The sequence below is a fragment of the Lygodium microphyllum genome, chromosome 15 (genome assembly GCF_053477565.2).
Source record: "Lygodium microphyllum isolate KBCC chromosome 15, Lygodium_microphyllum_v1.1.10, whole genome shotgun sequence".
Taxonomy (NCBI): domain Eukaryota; kingdom Viridiplantae; phylum Streptophyta; class Polypodiopsida; order Schizaeales; family Lygodiaceae; genus Lygodium; species Lygodium microphyllum.
In genome coordinates, this window is record NC_141149.1 from 130,504,042 (window position 1) to 130,516,390 (window position 12,349).

Below are 12,349 nucleotides of genomic sequence, written 5' to 3' on the forward strand. Positions count from 1 at the left end.
AACTCAAGAAAAACTAGATATGCCTATTCTTGTGCATGCTTTACTTAAGATAAAAGACTTTGTGAATGATTCTAATGTTACTATTATATATGACAATGATAGCTCTCATGACTTTATTTTAAAAAAATGTCTAAGAGACTACAACTAGATATGAGTCTTCCTTGCCTTTTGGTGTATCTATATTGTTGGTTAAAAAGACTTGTCTCCTTGTAACATATCATGTTTCTTGAAAAGAAGAAGAAGTCTACTAACCAACATGAGAAATTTTGGTTAGGAAACTACAAGGAGAACATGGTAAATCAAAGAGTTAGTCATTTTTGTGGATACATACAAAGAGAAATGTCATTTCCTAGTTGCACTCTCTAATCATTAGACAATACCTTCGTACGCCATGTCGATATCAATTTAATCTTGAGGTTCACTATCATATTCACACTATTAGTTTTCAATTCTAATGACAAACTATTTATTTGGCTAGTGAGCACCTTGAAACTAAATTCTTTCCACTAATTCATTGCACAAGCAAAAAGAGTACTTAGAATGCAAAAGAAGACATGCAGGATTTTTCTAACTACAATAGAACACTTGAAATTTTGCATCAATATCTACATAGAAAATTTTCATGGATTCTTACATGCATTTATTTGTGGATGATTATCCACCTGAATTCCCACAATTGCGAGAAGACCGAGATCACAATTTTCAACTTTTTCCTAGGGTAATTTCACTACATAAAGCTTAATATTGGCATAATCCTTTTCATTTTTTAAAAAAAGACAAGTAATTGAATTATTGAATAAGGTTATGATTTCCTCTCCTTCTTTTTCTAATGTAGCTATCCTCTTGATTGAAAAAAAAAGAATGTATAGGATGTGTATTGATTATAGATTCCTAAACAATGTGATTGTTAAAAATCGATACCATGTGCTGAGAATTGATGATTCTCAAATAAGTTACTCATGAATATATGTGTGCATCACGTGGGTTCAAAAAAAATTATTTTAAAAATACCATTTTTATACATTTTTTACATACAAAAGGGTATAATATAAATGTGTTATTTATAGATTGAATAGAAAAGGGTTATGCTTTATTTAGGAAAAATTCACAAATAAGGATATTTATAAATAAGCCTTGAATGCACGGGATGTAGAGGATATACATATAGTAACTTCCCTGAGAGATGATTACTTAATAAAATTAGGGGGGATGTTTTAGAAAGCTAGATTTCAAATTGGAATATAATCAAATTCATAAGGATTTAGTTGATGTATTTAAGACTACATTTAGGATACAATTTGGTCAGAATATCATAGTTTTGATATTATCTTCTTTGATGATATACTCATTTTCAGTAAGTCAAAAGAGAGGAACATAAGAAATATCTTAGCATTGTGTTTGACTTACTATATAAAAATCTATTTGTATGCAAACCTTGAAAAGAGTTCATTATTTCAAAATCAAATTAAATATTTGGGATATGTAATTTCTCCTAACAATATTACCATTGATCCTAAGAAAACTCCAACTATCAAAGACTAGACTAATCCTAAAAGTATGCATGAAGTTCAATATTTCCTTGGATTAGCAAGTTTTTACCAAAAATTGTTTGAAAATTTTGATTGATTGCTTTGTCTTTAACTATGTTATTGCATGAAAAGGCTTCTTTTCCTTGGGACCCTAGTAAATAGAAATCCTTTGACAAAATACATTTTAATCTATGTACCTATCCTTTAATTTTTAGACTTTTCCAACCTTTCTTTCTTGTTGCCACATTAATACTAGTGGTTCAAATGTAGGTGTAATTTTAATACAAAATGATCACCTTATTGAAAAGATTGGGGGAGAGAAAGGGAGTGTAGCAACAAGCTGGATACACAATGACTAGGGTTTAGACACCCAATCACACTGACCGGGGTATATAAGGTGTAAGAGCCCCAGATTAGGGCAACTAGTTATTATCAAGATCATACTCTTCACCTTCATCTCCTGCTTCCATGGCTTTCTCCTTCCTTCTCTCCTCTTTTCTATCTTTCTCTCTCCTCTTCTAGTCTTATTTTCTCTTCTTCTTGCTCTCTTTCTCTCTCTTCAGCTCTTCTCCTCTCTCCTCTCACCTTCTTTCATTACAAGTGGCATCAGAGCACTAGTCTTTGATCTACCTTCTCTCTCCCCTCCCTCTAGTTTTAGTTTCTTTTTAGTTTAGGAACCCTAGTTACTCAGGTGCACAGGTACATCAAGATGACAACTACATCATTGAAAGACCACAAGAGTCAAGGGGTACTAGAGATGGCAGCCGTCTTAGAGTTTACACAAAAGCTTTGGACGTATTTAGAAGTGAACCACCAAACTGAACAAGCCATTTTTCATTCTTGGCCTTCTCTTTTCTGGGCTCTTTACCTTTACCATTGAGTATAAAAGGTTTCCCTTTACTAGAAGGTATAGGGTGCTGTCACTTTCCTCATCATCCTCATCTTCCTCCCCTTTGCTTCCTCTTCCTCTCCTCTCCTTTAGCATCACCATGCACCTTCTCGGTTGCAACTTTCTTGCTTTCTCCACAAGGTCCATAGTCCTTCTTTGAGGCAGAGAGGCGCCATCGTGAATGAATGAATTCTCATCTCTCCACATTGTGCACACCACTTCGGAGCACTACAAAGACTAATAAGGCTTCATTATTGGCTGAGGTCATTGACCAAGTAAAGACACTGAAACATAAGGTATCTGATATTTATGAATATGGTCCCATGTCCAAAGATCACAATGATCTTTCTATCTAGGAAGATCTTGCATCTACAGAAGGAAGGGTTCTGATAAGGGCATCTTTATGTTGTGATGAGCGACCCGAGTTATAAGGATTCCTAGGGGCCATTTCACAGGATCAATCCACTTGATTTGATAGATTTATGCCAGAAATTGCAATGATTAGTCCTCCTTCCCCCACCAAGAGCCCTGCCCAGGAGCCCAATCATAGGGGCTTAAAGTGCAATGGGTGGGTAGGTTCAGTAGGCAGGCACTGTGCCTTATTACGAGAACCTCCATGGCAACCATTTCTTTGTTAGGCCATAGAATGGAGATGCCAATGATGCCATCATGTCAAGATGGTTGCAATCTGTTGGCCTGCATCATTTGGCATCTCCCACCACATCCCCTACATTAGATCCTCGCCTCCTCCCAAACTTGCTGATGCAAGATTATGCAAGGCACAGTGTGCATGGCTTGGAAGACAAACAAAAGTTGTACAAGCTTATAAAGTCCATGAGCAATGGAGGGGAACATTCTACCAAATTGTTCACTTCACCTCCTCAGGGTTTCAGAAAACAGAATGTTGTTGATGGCTTATCGTCACCTACATTGCGTGGGGAGATTACTGCAGGGATATTGAACCTACACTCCATCAATGACATAGAGCTTCTATCTAAGGATGCAGTTCATGAACCTTTTGAGGCTTCTCCATTTGCTACCATTTCAGAGAAAGGCTATGCAAATGAAGTACTATGGTTCATGAGCAGACCACCAATCAGCAAGCTAAGAAATAATGGTGAAACTAGTCCTATGAGAGTATCCATCTTGGAGAAATACATTACTAGTAGCACAAACAACCTTGCAAGGATCAAAGTTGTGGTGTGAAAACAACCACTCAAAAAAAAAAAGAGATAGCTCGAAAAGAAGAGGACATTGTGACAATTGATGGGAGTGGATGTTCACTTATTGTTCATGAGCCCAAGCTGAAGATGGACCTTAGAGCTTATGTAGAAAAACATGGTTTTATGTTTGATGCTATATTGGATTATAAAGTTTTTAATGATGAGGTGTATTGAGTAACTGTGGAGCCAATTATTCCAACCATATTCCAACGTACAAAGGCAACATGCTTTGCTTATGGACAGACAGGTAGTGAAAAGACTTTCACCATGTAGTCTATACCTCTAAGGGCTTGCTAAGACATCCTGGATTTAATGCAACACCCAACATACAAGCATTAGGGAGACTGCAATTATGGCTTAGTTTTTTTTAGATCTATGGAGAGAATCTATATGATCTTTTAAATGAAAGAAGGAAGCTTTGCATGAGGGAAGATGGTCACCAAAAAGTTTGTATTGTGGGCTTAAAGGAATTCCCTGTCTCAGATGTTGATCTTGTAAAAGATTATATTGAAAGAGGTAATGCATCACAAGGAGTACAGGATCAACTAGTGCCAATGAAGAGTCTTCAAGATCACATGCTATTCTGAAGTTGGTGATAAAAAATTTTCCAACAAGAAGGAAGAAAGGGGAGGAAAGCTTGTTGGAAAGTTCTCTTTTATTGACTTGGCTGGTAGTGAATGTGGGGCTGATACAACTGATAATGATTGCCAAACAAGGATTGAGGGTGCTGAAAAAATGCACCAACAAAGAAACAATAGTATCTGCAAAAAAAAGGGTCCTAGCTCATAGTTCAAGTTCCTTTCTCACTCTTAGCATCCCCAAATGAATGCATTGAATGCTACTCTACATTGACAAGAAGCTCTCTGAGCTCAGAGTTCCCTCGAGGAAGTTACTATATGTATATCCTCTACATCACATGTGTTCAAGGTCTATTTATAAATATCCTTATCTCTGAACTTTTCTTGAATAAAACGTAAGCCTTTTCTATTCAATCTGTAAATAGTCCCTTTATATTACACCCTTCTATATGTAAAAAATTATAAAAATGGTATTTTAAAAATACCTTATTTTGAACCCACGTGATGCACACATATATTCATGAGTAAGTTACCCGAGTGAGTGCCACAACCAATTGATTGAGCAACACAGTCAGTTCATGTCTAAGTTGGATCGAGTGATCTCAACCATCTCACTCACCAACATGCAAACCATGGAAATCAATGACAAACTTGCAGCCCTTACGACTCAAGTTGCTCAGATGGCTACAATTAAAAGGACAAATCAGCATGATTATGAGCAGCATCATGGGCATTCTCACGGACATTATGGGTACCTTGATCACTGGCATGGTTTGGATGTGCAAAGGTAGCATCATGTGCCTACTTATGGTTAGCATGTATATGATGATTGTGCATATTTTGAGGAGCAGCATGCATCTGATCTACATTCTAGTCACATACATGGAAAACCATTTGGATAGCCTCATGTATATGGGAAACATCATGCAAATGTTGACGAGTATGTACATGGAAAAAAACATCGTCATCAGCAAACATAGTGATCAATATCATTAACCACTTGATCATTACTATGAGCATCATTTGCATCCTTGTGAGCAATATGATGCTTCTCACGAATGATGCCATGATGAGAGCATCTCACTGGAGCTTCATGAGTAGGTGCCCCATCAGCCCATGCCCCTTAACTTTGAATGCCTAGTAGTAGCCACACATGTGGGACTCATGGACATGAAATGCCTAGGGGTTGATGCAGTGAATGCCGTAGTGATTGCAACCTCATGTGCTCTAGTTCTACCTGGTATAATAGTTTCCAATGAGTTTATGGATAAGTCAATGCATGCTACAGTATGGGTTAGTAATGATCTTGTGCCACCATCAGTGCTTGAAGATGACACCATGAATTACTTCTATGATATAATAGATGCATTGGATCAAAATTATCATTTTGACCCCGGTGGTAGTACGGTGACTGATGCTTGTATGGATGACCCTTATCCTCTTGATGCTTATCATGTAGGTTATCTATTTTATCCTGAGTAAGGATTGGGTTCTGAAAATCCCTACCTCGATCATCATCTCACGAGTGTAGCCCTCCCCCTACTTCAAGGGGTGTAATTTTGACTAAGGATTAACTAACTTTGCCCTAGTCTGCACTACAAAGAACTTGCAAATAGCACACTGTTCTAGAACAAATTTTACCCTGTGTTAATGGCAATCAAGTGTCACCTATATGGGCTGAAAGTACTCATCATAAGATCTATTGCGACATGTGGTATGCCCTATTTGGAGTAGCCTATCAAAACTTATGACCTGTTTACTTTAGCAGGCCGGTCCTAGACAACATGCTATGCCTAGCATTAGGAGAAATATGGACTCTCTTTCTTTCCCCTTAAGGGGTTTCTCTCACCTCTCTCTCTCTAAAAAGAAATCCCAAAATAATATTAGAATAAGAGATATTCTACAATCAAGCAAATCTCATATTTGTATTTTCAATAGATTTCACCTATTATTTTATTCTCAAATGGAAGGTCACTTTTTCTCAAAATTCTTATAGCTAAAAAAATACAATTCTATTTTATGTAAAAACAGAGCCAATCATTAATATATGAATATTTAATGCCCTCATGAATTTTCAACATAAAATTATATTAGAATCATTTTGATTCTTGTTTCTTAAAAGTATGGAAGTTAAAAAGTGATATAAAATGACATACACATCATATTTTAAGATTATTTTTTACCTAGAGACACCTTTTTGACTCGATATTTTCCTTGTAAATTTTTATTATTTTTGGACAAATACATGCCTATTTTTGGGCATTTCTTCCTTCCCTCTGAAAGCTCTAGTTTTGTCCAAAATTTTGTGTACTCTTCTCCTTCCCTCCAAAATATGGTTTCTTACATATGAATTCTTATTAAGCAATACTCAGTACTATCTAAAACACTCTCTACCCTGCTACAAGCAATCTCAGGAATGGTTTGATAGCATTTGCTGGGATCAAATAATCCCTATCTACAACACTCTCTATCCTACTACAAGCAATCTCCCTCTTCAGTACTATGCTATAAGATATCTTCCTCTTCAACATTATACTACAAGAAATCAAGTGATAATAAAGGTATCTTTATTTTTTTAATCTCTCTGATATTATTATTCTTCATAGTTGTTGTTTAATCCTTAAGTGTCAATTCATAGAGAGAGAGAGAGACAGACAGACAGAGAGAGGGGGAAAGAGGGAGAAGGGAGGGGGGGAAGATAGAGGACTGTGTGAGATGAACTAAGAAAATAAGTGATGGAGTGACAGAGAGTAAATTAGGGTAGAAGATAAGATGATGTTATTGTTCTCCACTAGCCAAGCTTCTATATAAACATGTTTAAATATCTTTGATAAATTCTTCTTGAGGGGGGGAGAGAGAGAGAGATAGAGAATATTTTGGATAGAACAGAAGATAAGATTGGATGTTGATTAGAGATAGATTAAAATATAAAATTAGAGGTAGATTATGGGTTCATTAGGGTCTATCGTGTGACTGAAATCAAGAGAAAGAGACAAGATCCAACCAGGTAAAAAAGAACATAGATATAGTGAATCAAAGGGGTGTAATTGTGTGATTTGAGCCAATCCAAAATTAGCTACATGCTGTTGGATTGATGTTAACCTATAGCTCCCAAATATTTAGATATTCTTGCTATTGATTAGAAAATTGGCATCGACTCCTTAGCTTACTATTAATCAATGAGGTGTAATTTTGTAATGTTAAAATTTGCATATATTTTTACTTACAGGATGTAGGTGCAGGACGTACCAAGAGAAAGAGAGATATTCACTTTCAATTGGATGATGAATATGCACTAATATTCAAAAGAACTATAGAAAGGGATGATGCAATAAGATACAGGATGCAACAATAAAGAAATGCATGGAAAAAAAATGTGGACCTTTGGGTTGATGGGTGCATTATCCACGTGATCCAATCACTCAAAGACCACCACAATTTGAAGGGCTTACATCATTTGTAAAGTTTGTTTGTGAAGGAAATGAAGGATTGTATGGATACACATGCATACTTGTTACACAATGATTAGTAGGGGTTCATCAAGCCTTGACAAATATGCAAACAAGATTACAAGGGAATATACAGCCTTTGATGGAAAAGGATAGATTATTGGCTAAGAAGGATAGGGAGAAACATAGCCTACAATAAGCAATGTCAGTCATTGAAGATGCTATGCATGCTATACATGTGCAAAATATGGAGTTACAGTCTGAAGTTATGGACTTGGAGAAAGAGAATCAAAACATAAAGAGGAAGCTCACAAAAACTTTGGAGATTAGGCCCACTTTAAAAACCAAAGAAGCATGTTGGCGCATTCGATTAGTTAAACCAATTCACAAATTAACCAAAGGAAGTGGACAATATCATAGACAGATATATGCTCCATCTGCTATAATGAGAAATATGTTCTCTTATGCAGAGAATGATACTATTGCCAAAGTCCTAAGTAAGGATATGGTAAAAAATGCGTTGGAAAATCATAAATTCAAGGACATTGTATATGGTGTCGCAAGTGAACATCTTAGGGATGTGAGCAACTTGTTTAATACTATAGATGCTCTGGGATTACGTAACAAGGTGGGAATGAGTTCTGAGTCATATAGTATTCTCTATCAACAATTGGATATAAACTCCATATTCAGGATTTTGGGAATTTTCCATCAATATGGGAAAACCAAATCAAAATGGATTTCATGAATTTTGGGAATTTCATTAATTTGGAACTTGGTGCAATTGAACATATTATTGCTTATGGTTGTTTCCAAGAGATTGAAAAAAACTCAAAAAGATGGTACTAATAAACACCTTAGTTTTAATATCCTTGAAATATTCAAGGAAAATCTTCAGTCGATGGATTCATGTAGACTTTCTTTAGCCTTCAATACAACCTTTGGGGGAATTTTGATTTTTTTGGGAGATTTTGTACCTTTCTTCATCTAAGAGAAGACAATGCTATCTATTCTTTCCCATCGTTCAGGATCTTTTTTGTTGCACATCCAATATTTATCCCAACAATTAAAATACACCTCTGCATCTGTAGCATTTTGACGACTACAAACTGGTGCCCAATATTGTATACGTACCTTGTTGAAGCTTTTGGAATGTCTATTTGTATTGAGCTCAGTTTGTGCAACACCAAGCCATATTGAATATATTGGATGTGAAGGTCTAACAAGCACAAAGTCATCTTTCTTAACATCAAGCATTGGTTCGAATGCATGTTTGGGTCATTTGCTCAGAGGACCACAATAGTGATCATTCAACTCTTCCAATCCAATGAAGTCATCTACATTATCTACATCTATATTGGTTACATCACTTTGTGTTCTTGGCAAAAAATCTATGAAAAACAAATCTTCTTGGACATTTGGAGTTTGAAGAGCGTAGATCATATGTTTCCAATAATCAATCACTCGTGTTATAAACTTTGTGAACTTTGCTTCAGGTCCTTGTACATTTGACCATCTTTCCCAATACTTCAAATAATCTTTAACTCTACTTACTACTTCTTGATGATCCTTAACGTACTCAAACATGGGCAGCAACATTGGAAGAGTAGGCTTTCCTGCAAGGTCTCTCTTCCATAATTCAATGCCACCTTCTCTTGGTAACCAGTCTGGGGACTTTGGATGTATCTTGTATTGCATGACAAGTGTATCTCCTTGCATATAAAACCGAAATCGAAGAGGTTTTGAGTGACCAACAAGTGTATCTTTCGAATCACACAAGTATCCCTCAATGTATCTCTTAAAGTCAGGCAAATGTGTCAATAAGAAAGGTGTAGGACTAGTCATCTGGCATGATTGAAAATGTTGCATAAGATGAGGAAAAGTGAAGGTCATGCTCATCCTTAGCTTCTCTGAAAATTTGCTGAACATTGTATCGATGTCTTCATGTGTATGACCCACCATGAGAAACCCAAGCTGGATCATCTTGAATGTTCCTCGTGCAACAAGCAATGATAGATATGCAGAGAGATAGCGATTTTTATTTTCTGAACCACAATTATCAAGTTGAAGAAGTAAGTTCTCTAGCAATCGTTTGAAATGATGATGGTCATCCTATGGTGTATTATCTTCCATGCATGATTTATTTTGTGCAACACCTTGATGGTGGTCTAGTGCGTTTTTCGAGTTGAGGGCATTTAGTAGCACAAACGTTGATCTTGGGATTCCATCTACTTGTAGATCACCATTTTTATGCCTATGTAGTCGCTCCAAGTTCCTAAAGCACAATGACAATGAGGCAATTGTGAAGTTAGGATCATGAGGCCATAGATCAAGTGAGAAATGTCCATATCTACCTTCTCCATGTCCATGTGTAATCATGCCTGTTAAAGAAACTGGTAGTTGAGTAGATCTTTCAGTCTCTTTTGATCGAAGCCTTAACCTAGGGATATTCGTCTTTTGTTGGTCCATTTTATCATGTATGATGCACAAGTTTTTATCTAGATCTAATGCTGAGGCCAAGCACCAACTGAAGTATATGTTCCGACAACTTTGTTGTTGTAGCATGTGACATTGACGCTTCTTTAGAAGCACATTTCGCTCTTGAAGACACTTTGTTGCTGCAAGTTGCTCTTTGATCTCTGAGAAAATACTACATTTGGAGAACTCACTTATCTTTGCTAAGGTTACATGCTTGAACTCTGTGTTCCAAATACGATTGAAGGTGGACAAGGACATTTGCTTACATCCAATACCACTCAATGTTGTATTTACTTCTACCCATATATCTACCTGCTTATAAACATATGGGATGACCAATTGTGTCTCCCTTGATCCATCTTGCATTGTTCTACTCTTGTGTGGCATTTGCTCTGCATTCTTCTTAACAAAGTCTCTAAGGATGGCTCTTCTTATCTCTGTGTGATCCCAAGCTGCTCTTATTAACCCCTTGTTTCCATGCATTGCCCTCCTCACGCCATGCTCAAATTGTGTTTTGTACTTGTAAAAAGATGTCTTTGGGATTCCATGAATCTCATACCATGCCCTTCCACATACCACTTGTCCATTGAAGATAAAGTTGTACTTCCTTGTTCCCAAGTAATCAATCCTACATGATGATTCAAACTTGTCATAAACATAGTTTGTGCGGTCTTGAAATTGCAATCCCCAAAAGTATTTATGTAATTGTTGCATTGCTTCTCTATCAGCAAACTGACAACACTTTTCTTGGAAACAATCAATCATGGAAACTTGTGAAATGGAGTCCATAGAAGTCCTCAAGTTTGCACCTTTAGGGGCAATAATTCGAGGCTTTATATTGACCATACAATATGATCTATTCTGAACAAAAAATGATTTTTTTGCAGAAACATAATCTTCATTGGTATCTTCCATGTTTTTGGCACAAGCATTTGTAGAGACAAATTGCATGTATGATTGTTGTTGTAGCAGTGATGTTCCATCATCAAAGGTGACTTGTTTAATAGGCCATCTTTCCAAAGTGACATAGTGGAGGTTGTCATCTCTGTATGTTCCTGTGGTTTGATCAAGGGCTTTATCTACCACCACACCAACATCCTCTTCTCCTAGCAATTCAAAGTTTATCACATCATATGGAAAAGCCAATAATATAACCCCTGTCCCAACACACACAGTGTTGCCTTCTGTCCATAGCATCACTCTACGTTCTCTCCAACTTTCACGAATGCTAAGCACATCAATATCCTCAGAAGGTAGGACATGGTCTGATTCATAATCATCTCCTCTGTCATGAATTGTTATTGAGTTTGAAACAACCACCACATCTTTCTTTTCCCATTTTGCAAAACCACCTATACAGCTTCATGAACCTTCATTGCATCAATTGTTGGGAATGGCAAATACGCTGCTACATTTAAACATTTATCAATAGCCACTGAAATATATCCATCTTCAAGTGTTTCTCCATGGCATGTCTCATTTGGATGTATTGCATGCACTCTACCAAGTGCAACAATCTCATGATCAACTAGCAAATTCACAGTTTCTCCAAAATAAAATTCGTTATTCATGATACCTGTACAAGTGAGAAAATGGAGATTTTATCATTTGTATGTTGTCACCTCTCAGAAAGACGAAAATAGTGATGAAATTGCTAAATACAATGAAGTATCAAATTTCATTGAAACAAAAAAAGTACTTAAACATTAGATAGAATGAGTCCAATTTCCATAATAGAAAGTATTAATGGAAACATCGTACAGAAAGAAGGGGATAGATTTGACCATATGGCCAAAAATAAACTTTCTCATGAACTGTGCCGCCCTAAAGTAAATAAGAAAAGTTTCTTCTATTATTTTTAGTTGCCTTGATTTTACTTTATTTTATTAGCTACTCTTTGAGTAAGCAAAAACTTCATTGTGTGTTCTCATTGGGAAAAGATATAGCAGATGTTCAAAACTTGTACTATATCTATTCAACATGAGAACAATGATTAAAAATATTTATAATGTGTATAGGAAAAGATTTAGCCAAGTGGTCAAAAATCTATTGTTTGTATTCCATACCATAGCAAATACGAAAATTATTTGTGATCCCCATAGGGGAAAACATAGTCAAATGATTGAAACCTTTGGTGTATGTATTTCACATGACAAAAAGGATAAAAGCTCATTGTGGTCTCCATAGAAAAATATTTAGCCAA

General features: G+C 36.2%; 1 pseudogene; it reads left to right on the forward strand.

The window, feature by feature from the left end:
* The first annotated feature begins 2,900 nt into the window (after window positions 1-2,900).
* LOC148025067 (kinesin-like protein KIN-13A pseudogene) lies at window positions 2,901-4,430 on the forward strand (annotated as a pseudogene).
* Window positions 4,431-12,349: the final 7,919 nt, after the last annotated feature.